Source organism: Muntiacus reevesi, chromosome 15 (assembly GCF_963930625.1).
Source record: "Muntiacus reevesi chromosome 15, mMunRee1.1, whole genome shotgun sequence".
Taxonomy (NCBI): domain Eukaryota; kingdom Metazoa; phylum Chordata; class Mammalia; order Artiodactyla; family Cervidae; genus Muntiacus; species Muntiacus reevesi.
The window spans coordinates 20,432,697-20,454,342 of NC_089263.1; the positions used below are offsets into that span (position 1 = coordinate 20,432,697).

Genomic DNA, 21,646 nt, shown 5'->3' on the forward strand with positions numbered 1-21,646 from the left:
TTCACATGACTTTAAAGGACAAAATAAGTGTATAATAAAGGAACTAGAAAGGTATCCTAAAGAAAATGTTTCTAGAGGGAATAAAATAATCTGAAATATTTAGTTAGAACAGCACGTGGCAATTCTAAATAAAGCATGTTGAGTTAAAAAAAAAATGTACATCCTGTTTTTGATTTAAAAGAGCCTTGGGTACTTTTCCTCATCTGACCGCTTGCTTATGAAGAGGCACATACAGCGTCCTGCTCCTCCTGGTCTCAACGCCCTTATAGGCCATCAATCCCACTAAGCAGCACCCTGGCCGTGGGCATCCAGTCCCTGCTGAGAGGAGACCCGACAGCCCTGAGAGGGGACACAACGACCTTCCCGGGCAGGCCACTCCCTTTTCATACAGCCCTGCTTCTGCTACGTCTTCCCTTAGGCTGAGCTGCAAACTATCCTTGGGGTAATCTGCCCATTAAGAGGTTTCTAAAAACTCACCATTATAAGGTCACTCTTCTCTATGAGGATCCGAACTACCAAAAGTGGAGGGACTGAGCTGGGGGACCAGGTTCTCCTTTTAATTTGAGCTAAACCTGCAAATACATCAGGTTTGCTCATTTGGAGACTCTGGGTTAAGTTGGTTTGGCGTTCCTTTCCTCATTCATACAAACACTGGCAGGTCTCACAAGGAGGAAACCATTTCATCTCACCTACAAGGGCCCCGCTCTGCCTACAGACAGGAGAGAGGTAATTGACCACTCAGATGTGAGCTGATGAGGGCTGCCATCCTGAGTGGGGCCCCTCCTTTGGTGGGGGACCATGTACTGACAGTTTCTTGGTTCCCAAGAGTAGGGGCAAGTCTCCCCCTCACAAGTGAGGAAGGTGGACTTTTCCCTAGCTCTGTGACTGGTGAGGTCAGCATGGTCAGCCCTGTTTATGCCTGGTCAGGAGACCTCACTTTCAGGAAGAAGGAGGAAGGGGAGGGAAGTCCCACTAGGATCTCAGTGTATGGGTGCCTACTCAGTTGTGTCCGACTCTTTTGCGACCCCGTGGAGTGTTGCCCGACAGGCTCCTCTGTCCATAGGATTCTCCAGCAAGCATACTGGAGTGGGTTGCCATGCCTTCCTCCAGGGGATCTACTCAACTCAGGGATCGAAACTGCAGATTCTTTACGGTAATGGAGAGACTGAAAAGTCACAGGATTAACTGTCAGGGGATGTGCCTCAGCTGGGAAGCAGACAACCAGGGGCCGACTTGGCCCCTGTCAGGATTATGACAGCCCCCTTTCTCCTTTCTCTTTCCTATAAACCAGCTTTGCAGTTGTGCTATTGTGATTTTTAACCAGGAAAATATATTTGGTCTTCTTTCTCATTTCTGGCACACAACTCCTAGAGCCTTTGGAATTTCCTAAGGGCTGACAGCGGCACAGTGTCTTTTGCTGTTAATCAGGTGACTTTTGGAGCATGCCTAAGGGTAGGTGCTGGCTGTCAAGAGAACCCACTCTGTGATCAAGCGGTTAAAACTTTCAGTGTCCCCACTGCCACCACCAGAAAGGGGAAAGGGATTGGAAATTGAATCAATCGCTAACAGTCAATGATGTCATCAGTCAGTCTCCTGCAATGAAGTCTCCATAGAAACCCAAGAGGATGGGGTTTGGAGAACTTCCCAGTTGGTGAACACTGGAGATTTGGAGAGTGGTGTGCTCTGAAGAGGGCCCGGAAGCTCTGCTCCCTTTCCCACCTTCCTCACTCTACGCCTCTCTTATGTCTGGATGTTCATCTGTATCCCTTAGCATATTATTTTATAATAAACTAGTAAGTATAAGTAAATGTTTTCCTGAGTTCTATGAGATGCTCTATCAAATTAATTGAATCCAAAGGAGGGGGAGGTCATGGAAACCTCCGATTTGCAGCCAAGTTGGACAGCAGTTGTAGGTAACTCCGAGACTGAGACTTGCACTGGTGTCTAAAGTATAGAGAGCAGCAGTCTCACAGGACTGAATCCTTTATCTCTGGAAAGGTGTGGTGTCATAACTGAGTTGAATGGTAGGAGATAAGCCTGTGGATGCCAGGAACCCTCTGCTGTCCGTGGTAGAATTGGGTGCAGAACTCTTAATAGCCCACTCAGTCAAACTGTGATTGCATGGCCAGGACACGCCAGTTCAGGGCACAGTCCTTTCCCTTGAACCACAATCTAGGACTGTCCAGTTCCCCAGGACTGCCGGTCTCCAGTGGGGAAGAGCAGAGAAAAAGCAAATACCCACAGCTCACAGGCATAAAACTTGCTTCTTGGAGGTTCTCAGACATGGCAGGACAGACAGATCATGCTTAAAGCCATAAATAACTAAGAAAGCTCAGGCTCTGGCAGAACCATTACTTTTTAGAACAAGCAACCAGCTTAGAGCATATTATTTGGATAAATAATACATTTAAATTCTTAAAAGTTTGACAGTGAAGAGACAACCTCCAACTCTTGCTCACCAGTCTCCATCTCCCACTTCCCAGTGGGTAACCAGATTTATTAGTATCTATAACTCTGTCCAAATACTGATTATATATGTACAGTAAATATAAATATATATTATTTTTACTACATTTTCTTACACAAATGGTAGAATACTAATACACTATTCTATATCATGCTTGTTAACTTAATTGTCAATTAAATTTCTAAACCTGATTCCAATTTTTTAGAAGTTCTTTCTCTAAATTCTCAAAATACAAAAATAACCAAACTGCAACTTTCCTGGTGGTCCAGTGGTTTAGAATCCACCTACCAATGCAAGAGACATGGGTTCAATCCCTGGTCCGGGAAGATCCCACATGCCCTTGTAAGCCCGTGTGCTACAACTACTAAGCCAGTGCTCTAGAGTTCAGGCTCCACAACAAGAGAAGTCACTACAATGAGAAGCCCGTCACCACAACTAGAGAGCAGCCCCTGCTCCCTACAACTCGAAAAAACCCACATGCAGCAACAAAGAAAGACCCAGTGTGCCATAAATAAATAGTTTTTTAAAAAAGCCAACCAAAAAAATCAGAAAACTTAACAACAACAACAACAAACCATGAGAGAACATATACCAACACTGCAACTGGATTACTCTCTTTTGGACAGTTCATGCTGGCCAGTTTCTCTAAGTCCTTCTATCTGTCTCAGCATTACTGGTCCTCCAAGCCTAGGGTCACTGCCCTCTTCCCCTCACCTGCCTGCCTCTCGCCTGCACTTCACCACAGCCAAGCCTCTCCCATGGGGGGTTGTGGGGCTTGAAACAGAACTTGCTACTCTAGTCTCCTCTCATCCCTGTCTCTTCCTTTCTCCACAGCCAAGCTTTTGATGGAGTTGCCTCGACCACCACCACCACCTCAACTCCGACTCCCCCACCTCAGCCCCTGACCCCCTACCTCAGCCCCCAACCGCCCCCCTCACTGAACCTTCTCTCCCCAAGATAACCACAGACTTTCCTTACTAAATCCAGCTGGACTTTTTTAGGTCTTAAGTTACTTGACCTCTTAGAGGCATCTGAGATGACTGACAGTTCACTCTTTTGAAGACGTTCTTCCTTGGTATCTACGACTTTATGCTCCCCTGTTTTCCTCCTACCACTGTGGGTGCTTCTTTCTAGTCTTCTATGCTGACTCTTCTGATGCTGGGAAAGACTAAGGGCAGGAGGAGAAGAGGGCGACAGAGGATGAGATGGTTGGATGGCATCACCAACTCAACGGACAGGAGTTTGAAAAAATTCAGGGAAATAGTGAGGGATAGGGAAACCTAACAAGCTGCAGTCCATGGGTTCGCTAAGGTCAGACATAGCTTAGCGACCAAACAAGATGCCAACTCCTGACCTCCCTGACCACCCTGTAAGTGCTGGCCTTCCTCAGGGCTCTGGCATACAATCCTGTATCTCCAACACAGACTTCTCACCAATGCTTCAGACTTGAAGTCTGACAGCCCACTGGACAACTCTTCTAGGACCACCTGGCTGGTACTTCAAACTCAACATGTGCGGAGGCGAATCTGTCCTTTTCTTCCCATACCGGCTCTATCTTGTGTGTTTCAAATGTCTGGGGACGGTACTTCCTTAGGGCTGAGCCCTGGAAGTCTGGGGTCCTCTTGGAAGACTTCCTCCCAGCCTCCTCCCATCCCAGGCATCACCAAGTCTGGTCACTCTGACCTTGCAGACACTTCCCAAACCTACTCCTCACTTTCTCATCCAACCACTCCCCAGAGTCACTGCAACAGCTTTTCATTGGTCTTTTTGTCTCTGATCTTGTTTCCTCCAACCTAGTTTCCACAATGCGGTAAGAGTAATTTTTCTAAAACACAATCTGATCACATCATTCAGCTACATAAAACCTATTAACAACAGGATTTTTTAAAATAGGTACTAATGAGTCAATTTTAAAGTTCACCTGGAAAAATATCCATGTAAGGACAGCCTGGAAAAATCCCTGAAAAGAAGCATGAGCGTGAATTAACCCAACTAGAATTTTACAATGTAATATAAAGCTATGGTAATTAGTTAAAGTGATTCTGGTGTATGAATAGACACACAAATCAATAAAAGAGAACAGAAAGTCTCAAAATATCATCAGACTCATGTGTGAATTTAGTATCTGATAAAAGTGGTATTTTAAATCAGTGAAGAAAAGATGACTATTCAACAAATAGTGTTGGGACACCTGGCTAGGAAACTGAAAAAATTAAGTCAGATCCACACTGCACACCATACATTAGCATAAGCTCCTAATGGATCAAAGATTTTTACAGCTAAAGAGGAAGGAACAAAGTACTACAAGAAACAAAGAGAAAAAGACTTTTTACAAAACCCTAGAAGTCACTGAAAAACATTAAATTTTGATACATAAAAAATGTAAATGTCTGCATGGTAAAAAAAAAAAAAAAATACCACCACAGAAAAAGTTAAAAGACAAATGGCAGACTGGGAAAATGTCTACTTTCTTTTTTAATATATAAAGAGCTCCTTAAAAAGCAACAAGAAAAAGATCACCCACCTTAAACAATTAAGGGCAAAGGATATAAACAGTTTGTTCACAGTAAAGACAATATACAATTCGTAAACATAGAGGAAAATGTAGTGCACTCACAATAAGAGAAATCTAACTTAAAGGTACACAGAGACATGATTTTTCACCTATAAGACTGACAAAGATCAGTTTGATAAAACACTGAGTTGGGGAGGATGTGGGCAAACAGGCACTTTCATATGCGGCAGGTAGGGGTGTAAACTGGTGCAGTTTCTATGAAGGGTGAACTGATACTACCCATCAAAGTTATAAATGTTTATACTCCTTGTCCCAGCAATTCCACTCCTAGAAAATTTTTCTTGCAGCTGTATTTGCAGGTGTGCAAAATTATATGTGTATAAGGTTACTTGTTGCAACTTAGTCTGTATATTTTCAAAAAGTCTGTAAATAACTTAAATGTTCATCCATGGAGAATTAATTGAAGACATTTTGGTAAATCCATATAATAGAATACTATGCACTCAAACAAAACAAAACAAGAGTAAGTATGCTCCTGATGAGGCGTGATGGAAAGATCTCCAATATATTAGTGAAAAATGCAAGGTACAGAAATGTGTATGGTTAGCTACCTTGGGGTGAAGTGGATTCAATACTAAATAAAATACCTCTGGAAGAATATCAAGTTACAGAAATGTGTATGGTTATTGCCCGTCAGGAGTGAACTGGGTGAGTAGGACAGAGATGGAAGGGGTATTTTCATTGCATACTCTTTTGATTATCTTTAATTTTAAACTACATGAATATTAAATACAGGGTAGGCCAAAAAGTTCATTTGGGTTTTCCTACTACGTCACATGAAAAAACCCAAGTGAACTTTTTGGCCAACCCAATACATATATATTAAAAAACAAACAATTAAAATAAAAAACAAAGAGTATATTATAAATTTAGCTACAGCAACTACACTGATATGTATGTAAATGGACAGAGGAAATGGGCAGCCACATCAATGTAACAAAACAGAAAGAATCATATAAAAAATAACTTATTCAAGAACTGAGACAATAGGTTGGACATAGAAGGAAAGGCTGTCTCAAGGCTCAAGTCAAAATAAATCCCAAAGTAACAACAGTATTAGAATATGGTATGGGTTTTAAAAAATTGGGTGAATGCTTGAGAAATCTTGACATGATAAAGGTCATTCTAAACATACAAATTATAATATAGAAGCGACAAAAATCAATACATTTGTCTCATAAAAAATAGAACAGAAAACTACCAAACAAATAAAAATTACTAAATGAAGAAACTATTCGGAATATATATGGCAGATCGTGGTGCACAGACTCTGTGGTATCTCTTGATGATCACCACAGCCTGGTTCCTGCCTTTGAGAAATTCCCTGCCCTGAAGTGTGGGCAGAACCTGTGACTTTTGTTTAACTACCAAGATATGGCAATGGAGTGACTCTGTTTTGATATTTGAAAGACTCTGTCTTGCAAGCAGAGGTGCCGGAGAGACTCTTCACTGGCCTGGAAGAAGTAGGCTGCTGTGAAGTTACTGGCCAAACTGGAGAAGCCCAGGTGGCAACGAAGTGTGGGCAGCCTGTAGGAGCCAAGGGGACTCCCTGGCAAGAAACTTGTGCCTCAGCTCGGCAACCACAAGAAAATAAACTGCCTACAGCCCATGGGAGCTGGGAAGCGCCTTATCGGTTCAGCCTCTAATCAGCCCACAGCCTCCACCACTGTCTGGACTGCAGACTGGTGAGACCCTGAAGCAGAGAACCCAGGTAAGCTGTAACCGGACATCTGACCCACAGACACTGTTAAATAATAAAATTCCTGTCATTTTAAGCCATTAAGCTTGTGGTAATTTGTTACACAGCAATAGAAATCTAATACACAAAAAGTAAATTTCCTTAATATGTAATAAATAAGTCTCAAAAACCAATAAAAAGATAAGAGTACTCAAAAGAAAAACAGGCAAAAGACTTAAAAACAAAGCATGCAGAACAGGAAATACAAATGGTCAAAGAAGCATAAAGCTATGTTCAACTTGCCTTTCGTGTTATGTCCTTAACAGTTTAGCACAGTGCCAGACAACTAGAGGCTGCTCGATAATTATTTGCTGAAGGAATGAATAAATTTCACTCATAATTAAAGGAATGCCAGTTGAAACAACAAGATGTATTTTTACCCATTAGATAGGCAAAGAGTAAAAAAACGGGTATTATCTAAATACTTTCCTCCAAAGATAATATACAAGTGGCCAATAAGCATACGAAAAGATGCTCAATATCACTTTTCATTAGAGAAATGCAAATCAACTACAATGAGATATCCTCTCACACATATTAGAATGGCTACTATCAAAACCACAGAAAATAACAAGTGTTGGAGAGGATATGGAGAAATAAGAACCCTGCACTGCTGGTGGGAATGTAACATGGTATAGAAAGTATGGAAAACAGTATGGCTATTCCCTCAAATATAAAGCAGAATTACCATAGGATCCAGAAATCTCACTTTTAAGAGCGTATCAGAAAGAATTGAAAGTAGGATTTCGAAGTGATATTTGCATACCCATGATTATAGCAGCATTATTCACAACAGTCAAGATGTAGAAGCAACCCAAAGGTCCTTCCCTGGATGAATGGGTAAACAGAACATGGTATATACATGCAATGGAAAACTATTCAGCCTGTAAAAAGAAGGAAATCTTGGCACATGATACAACATGGATGAACATGGAAGACATTATGCTAAATAAAATAAACCAATTACAAAAGAACAAACACTGTGAGATTTCACTAATACAAGGTACATAGAGTGGTCAAAATCATAAAGAGAAAGTAGAATGGTGGTTACCAGGGGCAGAGGGAGGGGCAAACAGGGAGTTGTTATTTAATGGAAATAGAGTTTCTATTTCGCAAGATGAAAATGTTTTGGCAACTGATTGCACAACAGTGCATACTTGATATTACTGAACTGTATGGCTAAAAATGGTAAAGGTGGTGAAGTATATGCTATTTTTTTTTAATTTTTTAACCACAATTTTTTAAAGCATGTATAGCCTATGGTGCAGACAATACAAAGAAACAGACATTCAGATAATGCTGGTGGGAGCAGAAAGTGTAACTGCCTCTACAGGGACTAAATCAGTAATATCTTCCTTAATTGTAAATGTATACATCCTCTTATCCAGCTATTGTAGATGGGTATACAGGTATATCAGAGAAGGCAATGGCAACCCACTCCAATACTCTTGCCTGGAAAATCCCATGGACGGAGAAGCCTGGTAGGCTGCGGTCCATGGGGTCGTGAAGAGTCGGACACGACTGAGCGACTTCACTTTCACGCATTGGAGGAGGAAATGGCAACCCACTCCAGTGTTCTTGCCTGGAGAATCCCAGGGATGGGGGAGCCTGGTGGACTGCCGTCTATGGGGTCGCACAGAGTCGGACACGACTGAAGAGACTTAGCAGCAGCATACAGGTATATATTGGATATATATTTCACATGTATAGGAACATAACCTATAGGTATCACCCTTACATAAATACCCAAAGATACACATAACAAGACTGTCCCCTGCAGTTTGCTTTGCAATAGTGAAAAACTTATTTTCTTGTGCTCCAAAATCACTTCAGATGGTGACTGCAGCCTTCAAATTAAAAGATGCTTGTTCTTTGGAAGAAAAGCTTTGACAAACTTAGACAACATATTAAAAAGCAGAGACATTACTTTGCCAACAAAACTCTGTACAGTCAAAGCTATGGTTTTTCCAATAGTCATGTACAGATGTGAGAGTTGGACCATAAAGAAGGCTGGGTGTCAAAGAATTGATGCTTTTGAATTGTGGTGCTTGAGAAGTCTCTTGAGAGTCCCTGGAACAGGAAGGATTTCAAACCAGTCGATCCTAAAGTAAATCAACCCTGAATATTCACTGGAAGGACTGATGTTGAAGCTAAAGCTCCAATATTTTGGCCACCCGATGTGAAAAGCCAACTCATTGAAAAAGACCCTGATGTTGGGAAAGACTGAGGGCAGGAGGAGAAGAGGGTGATAGAGGATGAGATGGTTAGATGGCTTCATCAACACAATGGACATGAATTTGAGCAAACTCGAGGAGATAGTGAGGGACAGGGAAGCCTGGTGTGCTGCAGTTCATGAGATCACAAAGAATCGAACATGACTTAGCGACTAAACAACAACAACACAGTCTTAAGTGCTAGACCTCAATAAGAGACTGGTTAAGTATTATAACTATAAGTATTATATATAAAAGACTTCCTTGGTGGCTCAGACGGTAAAGCGTCTGCCTACAATGCAGGAGACCCGGGTTCAATCCCTGGGTTAGGAAATCTCCTGGAGTAGGAAATGGCAACCCATTCCAGTATTCTTGCCTGGAAAATCCCATGGACAGAGAAGCCTGGTAGGCCCCAGTCCCTGGGGTTGCAAAGAGTTGGATGCGACTGAGCGACTTCACTTTCACTTTCACTTTCAAATACTATAAATGATGAGACAGCTATGTAGTATTATACAATGCTGCCTTTGAAAAGAATACGTATCTTTATGTTCTGATACAGAGAGATGTCCAAGATGTTCAAGTTTTGTTTTTAAGGGGGAAGTTATTTAGTATGGCACAGTTCCATTTGTAAGAGAAAATATATATACATACAATATAAACTTGCATATACACAGAAAACTCCTGGAAGGTGCAAAAGAAACCTTTGGCAATAAGTACTTCCAGGGATTAGACTGGAGAGTATGTCAAGAGAAGAAAGGGAGGGACTTCCCTGGTGGTCCAGAGTGCAGGTTAAGGCTCTACGCTCCTAATGCAGGGAACCTGAGTTTGATCCTGGTCAGGGAACTGGATACGGCATGCATGCTGCAACGAGGCACCTAAGGAGTCTGCATGCCACAACTAACTAACTAAATAGATATATTTATTTAAAAGACAAGGAGAGAAAGGGAGCTTACTTTTCATTTTCTATACTTCCATATTGAGTCTTTGTAACAAACATGTATTACTTTTACATAAACATTAATCTGGGAGAAAACATAACTGAGTGAGCAGGCAAGCAAATAAAGAAGTATTTCCCCAACAGCTTTACATTGCCCTTAGGACAAATTTTAAATCCCTTAAAAAGAAAGAACAATCCTCTGTGATCTTGTTCCTGTTCCACCCTCCAGTCTCAGCTCTTACCACCCCCATCTCACGCTCGATCTATGTTCCAGTCTCACCAAACCTCCAGTTCCTCAAACAGGACACACTTTCTCTTGCCTCCAAGCTTTGCCAAATGCTGTTTCTTTTGCTTGGAACACTCCACACGCCAACCTTCAGTCCTATAGTCCTAGCACCCTCAGGTCCCAGCTCAGACATCTCTTTCCCCAGGAAAATCTTCCCTGGTGCCCCCTCCCCACCCCTGGTCTGGGGTAGGCACTGCTCAGATGAGTCCCAAACACTTTCTGAACCCCTCCACCCTGGGTTTATTGCATCATTTCACAATGACTTGTATTATAAGATCATTTGCCTTTCCCACTGAACTGAAGTTCCTCCAGTTCGTGACTGTGCCTGTCTGGGTCACTGTCTGGCCCTGGGCACAAGCATAATATCTGGCACACAGACAGTGTGCTCAACACACTTCTGCCAAGCTGCATTTTCGTTACAAAGACACTCTGACCACATTATAGGAGGACTGGACTTCTTTAGTGGTTCAGATGGTCAAGAATCTGCCGGCAATGCAGGAGACCAGGGTTTAATCTCTGGGTCAGGAAGATCCCCTGGAGAAGGGAATGGCTCATGGACAAAGAGCCTGGTGGGCTACAGTCCATGGGGTTGCAAAGAGTCAGACACGACTGAGTGACGTAACACTTTCATAGACAAATTTGGGATACAAAAGGAGGGGTGGTGGGATTATAATCCTACCACACAAAAACAAGCACTGTTTTCACTCAATGTTTTTGTTCCCTGTATGTGTTTTTCCCTAGCTGTATTCCCAAGCTGGACATTTTGACAAGACCCCTCTGACACAGGCATTTTGTTCGGGGAACATTTTGCTGAACCCTGTCAAAACATGAGACTTTTATCAGCCAAAGTAAAGACTGCTGTTTTTATAATCAAGTCATGTGTGCAAGAGACCACGGGCATCCCAGGCTCTTTCTCATCATGAACCTACCTCTCATTACTGGGATTTTGTATCCCACTAATTCCTGGATTGTTTGAAGTCTTACGAGGATGAATTACTATTAAAATTTTTGTAAAGAGAAATGGTTAATTTACAACCTACTTGGTTAACTTCTAAAACTGATCACTCTTTCTCCCAAATAATCATTAGGAAGAAGAGTTAAAGCATCAGTATGATGGATGTGTGGCTGAAGAAACTGTTAGGAATTTCACTGAGGAGGTCCCTAACAGTGGTGAGGTCAAGAGTGAGAAACCACACGGATGCCCACATCCGCCTCTCCCCACCCCAGGTCTACATAGAGAAGTTCGAGAATTTGAGAAGAAACCCACATAAGACACGAGTGACTTCTCAGGGCATCTCTGAGTCCCTGCTTCACCCCTCACTACCCTTCATCCTTTACCCTCGACCTGAGATTAGAGGCTGGCAACGGACGGTAAGACTCAGGCATGACTTAGGTTCTATGTTTCGTTCATTACTTAACTTTTCTCCCCCCATATTAAAAAAAAAAAAAAAAAAACTAGTGTCACAGTGAGTGTCAAAAAGTCCCTGGGGACAAACCAGCTGTGTCAAGCAGCTGTGTGGAAATTCCACATTCTCCTCTAACCACTGGTGCCTACAATGCTGTACCTCCTTTTAAACTGCTTCCTCAATATAGGATTAACAATACATTTTTCCATCTAGCTGCTGAGTCTTTACACTTGTCATTTTTAACTGTACTGAGTAGACGTACATCTTTTACTCAAGTCTGATTCAGTATGATAAATAATACTGCAGCATTATCACACCTGAAATTTTCTTTTCCTACCTTGGATTACTTTCTTAGGCTGGAGTCCCAAAAGTAGATTTTATCACAGAAAATGAGTATCTTAACACTTCATACATATTCTTGAACTGCTCTCAAAAAGAGGTATACTGATTTACACTATCTATAATAACATAGACAAGAACAAATCTTATTAGCCCCTCACCAACACTGAGTATGAACTCAAATTTTTTCCTTATTTGATGAGCAAAAAGGCTAAATGATTAACCTTTATTGGCACTGACAACATTCCAGGCACATATGCTTCCTACACATCATCTTGTTTAACTTTACAACAAACTTGTGAGATGTTACTAACATCTCCATCTTACAGATGAGGAAACTGAGGCTTAGAAAGCTTATGTTCTTGAGCACAAAGTTCAGCAAGGGTGGAGGCAGGCTTTGAACCCACGCTGTCTAAAGTCTGAGTCCATCTACCACTCACTCCTGCTCATGGCATTTCACTGTCATTTTACTCTACGTATCATTGCTTCTACAGAGCAACACACACACTCCCAAAGGTCTCTTTGCTGTGAATTTCATATTTCCTGATTTTTCTATCTGTGGCAAACACAAATGAGTCCAAAGGTTCAGAGGTAGCTGAAAAGTCAGAGTTTCAGAGCTAAGGTTTTGACAATGGACAAGACAGCAGTCTACAGTAAAAGTCAATCAGAATCTAGAGAAGAACGTCTACAGTAACTGCAGGGACTAGACCTGGGGCCTCTGCCATCTGCCTCTCTTTGATGGCTGGCTGGAATAGTGAGACTTCAAGGGCCAGATGTCAGGCCAAAAGAATCAAAGAGGCAGGGTGTTGAGCTTCTGACCCTCCCAACAGCCTCAGAAGTCCCTGAAGAACTATCGCAGAACTCCATCCTGGTGTGTGAAGGCAGAGGGCAGCTAGTAACAGCCCTAAAGATGTCACCGGGTGAACAGATGAAGAAATCAGGAAATGGTTTCTTTTTTCTTCAAGAAATACTCTGGTTGAATTTCCTCAACAGGTTTCAACTTCTGCATTTGGAGAAAATGGTTCTGTTTTAGTCATCTGACAAAAGAACAACAACAACAAAAAAACTGCCAGAAGGACTGCTAGGCATTACAAGCACAATCTCCATAATCGAAGAGCCAAGACTTGAGATCTGGTGCTACCACATATGGCTGTGAGATCTGGGGAGGCTGCTTAATACTGCTTAGTCTCCACTGTCCCCCATTTAAATTGAGACAGTAACTGGGGCTACTGGGAAGAGTAAACAGTATATGCAGAGTATTGAGCAATAGTGCCCCATGTCTGGCACAAATTCACTACGTTTTCACCATGCAAGGCAGTAAGTAGTACAAGTGCTAACACTAAACTGAGGGACTTCCCTGGTGATCCGGTGGTTAAAACTTCACCTTCCAAGGCAACGGGTGTGGATTCAATCCCTCATCAGAGAGCTAAGATCCCACATGCTTCCTGTCCAGAAAACCAAAACCTAAGACAGAAGCAATATTGTAACAAATTCAATAAAGACTTAAAAAATGGTCCATATAAAAAAAAATCTTAAAAAACAAAAACTAATGGTATTAATCCTATTTGGAAGGAAGGAAGGGAGCGAGGGAAAGAGGGAGGGAGGGAGGAAGGGGTAAATTTCCTTTTCCACCGCATTCAGAAACAAAAGGCAAACGTGCTGGTCAAATGGTACTGGAAAGGGTGGCTGGAAAACTCTATAGACATAGGAAGTAGAATTTGATCCTGGGATCAGCTACTTACTAGATGAGAAACACTAAGCTAATCATATACTTTTTCCTGCTTTCAATTTTCTCACCCATAACTGTAAGCGTGTTGCAACAAAAGACTTACAGGGTCTGTTCTGGTTCTAAAAGCTCAGTGTTGTCTCAGCCAGGGCCAGAGCAGTCAATACAGAAAGACCTCTGTTCCAAGCGAGAGTTTATCGGCAGAAGCTCAGTCAAGGCTGTGCTTTGCTTCCCATAAATGTTTCCCTTTGAGTGTCCTTCTCTTGGTTTCATTTTGAGTTACACTTTAATTTATAAACTGCTTCAAACCTTTTGAGTGATAGTCCTAAATTAGTTAATTCTAAATTAGCCCTGTAAATTACTTAAGAGACCAACAGGCACAGACTGGTAGAAGGCATGTGTTGAGCAATTTCGTGAATGACAAGATGGTGGGTGAGAGATACTGAGAAGAGATAAGCGTGCCTCTGATTCAGCAGCGAGTCCCTGAGCTCTTCAGGTCCCAGGCACCCAGCAGGGTGGGCAGGCATGGCGCCTGGACAGAGTCACGACCTGTGGGGCAATGTCTGCCCACCCCCCACCATCCTCACTGGCTCCTTGACCTTTTGGACCCAGCTTGCATTTGGTCTTGTTCCTGCCTTTGTTATCTGAGCCCCATCTTCAGTGCGAGAGACCTGGATTCCATCCCTGGGTCAGGAAGATCCCTTGGAGAAGGAAATGGCAACCCACTCCAGTATTCTTGCCTAGAGAATCCCATGGACAGAGGAGCCTGGCAGGCTATAGCCCGTGGGGTCGTAAAGAGTTGGACACGACTGGGTGACTTAACACTAGCCACCCAGTTCTAGCTTTTCCTGACCAAGTTCCAATAGGAAGATCTCATTTCATGGGTGACTTAAGACTAACCCCAGGACAGGGTTCCTAGAGAGTCAAAGAAAGTACTGAAAGTAGGATTCAACCAGCAAAAAGACTTTCCAGGGGGCAGGCAAGTGAACAGACAGAATCTCAGAGAAGGAACCCAAGCACAAATCACCCTGAACTGGGCAACTGATGGCCCCAGGGGATGAGAAAAAGGCATCTACCTACTCAAACTGAGAAAAAGAAAATAAAAACACTTTCCTAATTGAAAATGAATTGATTTTGTGTGTCCATACTTGTTTGATCTGCAAAATAAAAGTGAAAGCCTGGGCAAAAGAAACACGGATTTGAAGCCAGACTCCAGCACTCAACACTCGGGTGACCCTGGGCGCATTACTGTTTAAGCCCTAGTGAAACGGCGATAATGCTTATCTCAGAGGCTGATGCAAGGATTAAATCAGACGGGGTACACAAAGTGCAGGCAGGTGCTCAGTCACCATTCACACTCCTCTGCTTGCCACTGTTAAACTTCCGCCTAATTAATGTCTGTGGGGAAATGTTTTCTCTTGCACTCAAGCAAACTAACATGAAAGGCGACGGTTTCCAAGGCGACGGCCTCTGCCGAGGTTACAGGAGAAAATTAGGGGAGAACTTTCTGAAGTCACGTCCCCAAGAGGGTGGGGGTAAAGATGGAGGAGGGCTAAGATGTTAGTTAGTGAGCTGTTGCCAAGGCAGCCAACTTCTGTACCCGGGGAGTTCCTTGAAGCACCGACTCTTGCTTTGGAATTGAGAAAACTGCTTTGGTACTTGGTATCAAGGTCAGTGTAGAATCTTCTGCAGATGCTATCCTGACTCTTGGAAAACATTGAAAGTAGTCATACAACTGAAGATTCATTTTTAAAGTCTAAATTATAAAACCTGGCAGTTTCATAACACAGAGACCAATTCTGACTCCTGACTATTGTGAAATTTTTCAGGGAATCAGAACAAAACTTTGGCTGTTTCTACTGCCAAGGAGTGTGAGAACTGAAAAGTTTAGTTGGAGACAATCACTGCTTTAAAGGTAGGGTTCTTTTTCCCTCTCTTCATGATTCAGCAGTCACAAGCTGGGTTCAAGGAGGAAAGCATTTGTATCAATACGACATGAACTTAACATGAAATTGAAATGCAAGGAAATCCAGAGGCCTGGGCTCTGTCCTGGGCTGTCCACCACCCAGGCCCGTCTTCTCTGTCTGGGTATTTATTCCCTCTACCTTTCCTGGAAGCTGCGCTGGGTCAGGGGACCAACACAAAGCCTTGCTGACCCCATGAGAGGCTGACGAAGACTTTCCGCAAAAGCATTTTCAGCTAGTCACTGAAGACTGAGTAGGAAGTAACTAGCCTCTCTGGAATTTAAGCAGCTTTATGTAAACAGCCAAAGCTTAACTCTCTAGCCCTAGAAAGAGTACTTGCAATGAAAGACAGAAAAAGGATACCAACAATTTACTGAAATCAAATTGGAAGGCTGGTACACCTAGCTTCTAGAATTTCACTCAACAGGAGAGTATGTACCGGGAACTTCACAGCATTTCTCAAGCAATAGCTATGTGTTGTTGCTATTGTTCAGTTGATAAGTTGTATCCAACTCTTAGCGAACCCATGGACTGCAGCACGCCAGGCTTCACTGTCCTTCACTATCTCCCAGAATTTGCTCAAACTCATGTTCATTGAGTCAGTGATGCCATTCAACCATCTCATCCTCTGTTGCCCGTTTCTCCTCCTGCCCTCAACTTTCCCAGCAGCAGGGTCTTTTCCAATGAGTCAACTCTTTGCATCAGGTGGCCAAAGTATTGGAGCTTCAGTTTCAGCATCAGTCCTTCCAATGAATATTCAGGACTGATTTCCTTTAGGATTGACTGGTTTGATCTCCTTGCTCTCCAAGGGACTCTCAAGTCTTCTCTAGCACCACAGTTCGAAAGCATTCATTTTTTATCACTCAGCCTTCTTTACGGGCCAACTCTCACATTCATACGTGACTATTGGAAAAACTGTTTCTTTGACTATACAGACCTCTGTGGGCAAAGTGATGTCTCTGCTTTTTAATACACTGCCTAGGTTTGTCAAAGATTTTCTTTCAAGGAGCAAGCATCCTTGTAGCTACATGTTGGGCATTGTTCTAAAGACACATGCAGTAATTTAATCCTCACCACAATGTTGTATTAGGTACTCTTAGTAGCCACACCTCAGACAAATGAGCTGAGGCAAAGAGAGTTTAGGGAGCTTGTCTAAAGTCCCAGTGCTAGCTGGTGGGGAAGCTGGTTATCAGACCCCCAGTCTGCCTCCAAGGACTGCATACCTGACCACACGCTAAGATACCAAAGCAGAGCATGAACAGTATGTTTATTTTGATGCACTGGCTGGCAGGCTGTAGAGCCTCATGGGAGAAATTTGCTGAAGATGATGCTTCTTTCAAAACAAGGACTTTTATGTTATTAAGGGTTTCTGAGACACCTATTTTGTTTAACCCCCAAGAGACTTACAAGACAATTTCTGTGTGAGATATCTCCACAAACTAAATCTGGACCGAAGGGTGAAACCAGGATTGGTGACTCATTCCCAGGACATTTACTTTCCAGGGGCACGGACCTGCGGCTTGGGCTCAGGCGGGGGGCACTTGGATGCTGCTCTCGGTTCACACTGCTGCACCTACCCTGACCTCCAAGCACCCACAGAGCTGGTGACCTGGTAATACATCACATGATTTCTGAAGAGCCTCCCAGGCTGGGAGTAAGAACTATGCATCTAGTAGCTGCCTTTGGAGCTCACCACACAGGGCAAGTCTGAAGTCCTTGTTCTCTACTCTGTCCATGCCGCAGAGCTGCCAGAAAAAGGAGACGATGATGCAGGCCTGATCTCTTGGAGCTACGCCCACGAATTCCAAGCCTCTAGAAATTTCTGGTTATGTGGCCAAAGTCTGGGAGATGTTCGGGTCTACTTGACTCTGAGAAAACACGTTCTTTTTTCAAGAATCTGCTACAATCAAAGCTGACAGCCGCCACTGGTGACGTAAGCTCCAAGTCAGAGACACAGCACTGCCCTGACTGAGCGACCATCCTGTGAGGTCCTAACACTCAAGAAGTACTGCTGAATGAGTAAGTCTGTGTCCTCCTGGGCCTGAGGGGCCACTAATGCTGATTGCTAACTACAGGTATATGATGCTTTCACTGTGCCTCGCAGATACTGCGTTTTGTTGTGTTTTTTATAAACTGAAGGTTTGTGTTAACGCTGTATCGAGCAAGTCTATTGGCACCATTTTTCCAACAGCATTTGCTTACTTCATGTGTTTGTGTCACATCTGGTAATTCTTGCAATTTCAAACGTCCTCATTATCATTGTATTCATTGCAGTGATATGTGATTGGTGATCTTTGATGTCATTATTTTGGGGCACCCTGGACCTGGGTCCAGATAAGACAGTAAATTCAAGCAGTAAATGTGCACATTCTAACTTCTCCACCGACCAGCCATCCCCCATCCCTCTTCCTCTCCTCAGCCTCCCCATTCCCTGAGACACAACAGTACTGAAATTAGGCCCATTAATACCCGACAGTGGCCTCTAAGTGTTCACAGTGAAGGGAGGGGCTGCACGTCTCTCACTTTAAATCAAAAGCTAAAAATGATTGAGCTGAAGTGAGGAGGGCATGTCGAAAGCCAGAAAAGGCAGAAAGCTAGGCTTCTTGCACCAGTTAACCAAGCTGTGAAGGCAAAAGAGAAGTTCTTGAAGGAAAGTAAAGGTGCTACTCCTATGCACACAGTCTTACTGCTGATATGGAGACAGTTTCAGTGGTCTAGACAGATGGTCAAACTAGCCACAAGATTCCCTTAAAGCCAGAGTCTAGTCCACAGAAAGGCCTGACTTTCTTCAATTCTGTGAAGGCTGAGAGAGGTTAGGAGGCTGCAGAAGAAACTTCTGAAGCCAGCAGAGGTCAATTATGAGGTTTAAGGAAAGAAGCCACCTCCATGGCATAAAAGTACAAGGTGAAGCACCAAGTGCAGATGTAGAAGCTGCAGCAAGTTGTCCAGAAGACCTGGAGCAGATAATTCATGAAGGTGGCGGCACTACGCAACAGATCTTCAGTGGATCAGGGTCCCCCACCTCTAGGACCTATGCCTGATGACCTGAGATGGAGCTGATATAATCACAATAGAAATAAAGTGCACAATAAAAGCGATGCACTTGAATCATCCTGAAACCATCCTCCCCCGCAACCTTGGTCCATGGAAAAACTGTCTCCCACAAAACCCGTCCCCGGTGCCAAAAACACTGGGGACCGCTGGTGTAGATGAACAGCCTGCTATTGGGAGAAGAAGCCATCAAGGACTTCGATAGCCAGAGAGAAGTCAGTGCCCGACTGCAAAGCTTCAAAGTGGTCAGACTGACTCTCCTATAGGGACTAACACTGCTGGTGACTGGAAGTTGAAGCTCATGTTCATTTACCATTCTGGAAATCCTAGGGTCCTTAAGAATTACACTAAATTTACCCTGCCTATGGTCTATAAACAGAACAACAAAGCCTAGATGATATCACATCTGTTGGCAACATGTTCGCTGAATATTTTAAGCCCATGCTTGAGACCTATTGCTCAGGGAAGAAAGAAAAAAACAGATTCTGTTCAAAATATTACTGCTTGATGACAAGGTACATACACGGTTACCCAAGAACTCTGATGGAGATGTGCAAGGAGATTAATGTTGTGTTAGCAGGTATGAACCATCCATTCTCCAGCCCATAGATCAAGGAGTAATTTCAAGTCTTATTATTTAAGAGATACACTTCAGGACTTCCCTGGTGATCCACTGGTTAAGACTTGGTGCTTCCACTGCAGGGGGCATTGGTTTGATCCTTACGGAACTAAGATCCCTCATGCCATGCACGGTGTGGCCAAAAGGAAAAAAAAAAATACACTTCATACACTTCTAGCTGCCATAGATAGTGGTTCCTCTAATGAGTCTGTACAGAAGTCAACTGAAAACCTTCTGGAAAAGACTCAGTAGGCCATTAAGAACATGCATGGCTCACAGGACGAGGTCAATATATCAACATTAAAAGAAGTGGGTTCCAACTCTCATGCATGACTTTGAGAGATTCAAGACTCCAGGGGAGGAAGGCACTGCAGATGTGGTGGAAACAGCAAGAGAACCAGAATTAGAAATGGAGCCTGAAGATGTGACTGAATTGCTGCAACCTTATGATAAAACTTAAGCATATGTTGCTTCTTATGGATAAGCAAGGAAAGTAATTTCTTGAGATGAAATCTACTCCTGGAAAAGATGCTGCGAAGACTGCTGAAATGACAACAAAGTATTTAGAATATTACTTAAGTTTAGTTGATAAAACAGCAGCAGAGTTTGAGAGAATGGACTCCAATTTTGAAAGTTCTACCGTGAGTAAAATGTCATGAAACAGAATTGACTACTGCAGAGAAACTGTTTGCGGAAGGAACAGTCAATCAATGCAGCAGACTTTAGTTGTCTTATTTTAAGCCCCTTCAACCTACAGTGACCACCACCCTGATCAGCAGCCGTCAACACAGAGGTAAGACCCTCCACCAGTAAAAAAGACTACCACTTGCTAAAGAATTTTTTTAGCAATATAGTATTTTTAATGAAGGGATGTATGTTGTTTTTTTTAAACATAATACAATTATACTTAGTATAAACACAACTTGCATATGCAATGGAAAACAAAAAAAAATTCCTGTGACTTGCTTTATTATGGTATTTCCTTTATTGCAGCGGTCTGGAACTGAACTTGCAGTATCTCTGAGGTCTGCCTATACATGAATAAAAGAAGATTCCAAAAACATTACCAAAAGACAAATGATAGTGGGAGGAAAATTATTTGTAATACATAGGACAACATGTATATCTAATATTCAAAGAACTCTTGCAAATTGATAAGGAAAAAAGAAAGGAAAAGAAAGCAACGTAAAGGTTATAAACAGGAAATTCCCAGAGGAAATCTGAATGGCCAATAAATTTATGAAAAAATGTCAACCTTACCAGTCATCAGGAAAAAATACACGAAAATCACATACCCATGATCTCATGCAGTCCTCCTACCTGAGAGGTAGAATCATTGTCCATATTTTGTATCTGAGAAAACTGAAGCTCAAAAGAGATTTTAACTCAACCAATACCTGACAGAGCTAGACTTGAATGCAGATTTGTTTAGTAAAAAGAAACATTCATTCTAACATACTGTCCTAACCAATGCTTTGTGTGTGGTCAGATCCTCTTGGTCAAGTCACTTAACCTCTCTCATTAGACTTAGTTTTCTCATCGGCAAAATGGGATTCACAAAAGTACCATCACGTAGGTAATCATGAGAATTAAATGAGATAATGTTCATATAAAATGCTTGGAACAGTGATGATACATGGCAAACATTCAGCTACCTGATTCATTCGTTCAACTTCCTGATTTATTCGTTCAACAGATAATTTAATGAACTCATACGCTGACTAGGCACTGTTCCAGACTTTGGAGATACAGCAGTGAACCAAAGTGCCCTTAACTTCATGGATCTTACATTCCAATGGAGGAAACAGAAAAAAAATAAGATGAATAAACAGAAATACATAGCATGTGGGATAGTGATTAGAAGAAAAATAATGAAACAAGAGAGTAGGGCGGGGTTATGATTTTAAGGCGGGAAGGCCTCACCGAGGAGAGATATCTAAATAAAGAGCTAAGACCAGGGGGAAGGAAGCCATTCAGGAATCGGGGAGGGCAAGGGCACACTTTCCTGGTGGTCAGTGGTTAAGAATTCACCTTCCATTTGAGTCAGTTCTAATGAGGTGGATGAGCCTAGAGCCTACTATACAGAGTGAAGTAAGTCAGAAAAAGAAAGACAAATATATAGCATATACACGGAATCTAGAAAGATGGTACTGATGAACCTATTTGCAGGGCAGCAATGGGGACGCAGCCACAAGTCTACAAGAATAGACTTGTGGACATAGCTGGGGAAGGAAAGCGGGGAACGAACTGAAAGAGTAACAGTGAAACACAGACATTGCCATATGTAAAACAGATAGCCAGTAGGAATTTCTGTATGATGTAGGG

General features: G+C 42.6%; 1 protein-coding gene and 1 non-coding gene across 5 annotated transcripts in view; one reads left to right on the forward strand and one right to left on the reverse strand.

Annotated features, from left to right (window-relative positions):
* The window catches only part of CRTC3 (CREB regulated transcription coactivator 3), a 98,831-nt gene that overhangs the window by 51,448 nt on the left and 25,737 nt on the right, over positions 1-21,646 (reverse strand). The window lies entirely within an intron of this gene.
* Positions 9,255-9,326, forward strand: TRNAC-ACA (transfer RNA cysteine (anticodon ACA)). The gene has a single exon. It is a non-coding gene; the product is annotated as a tRNA-Cys (tRNA).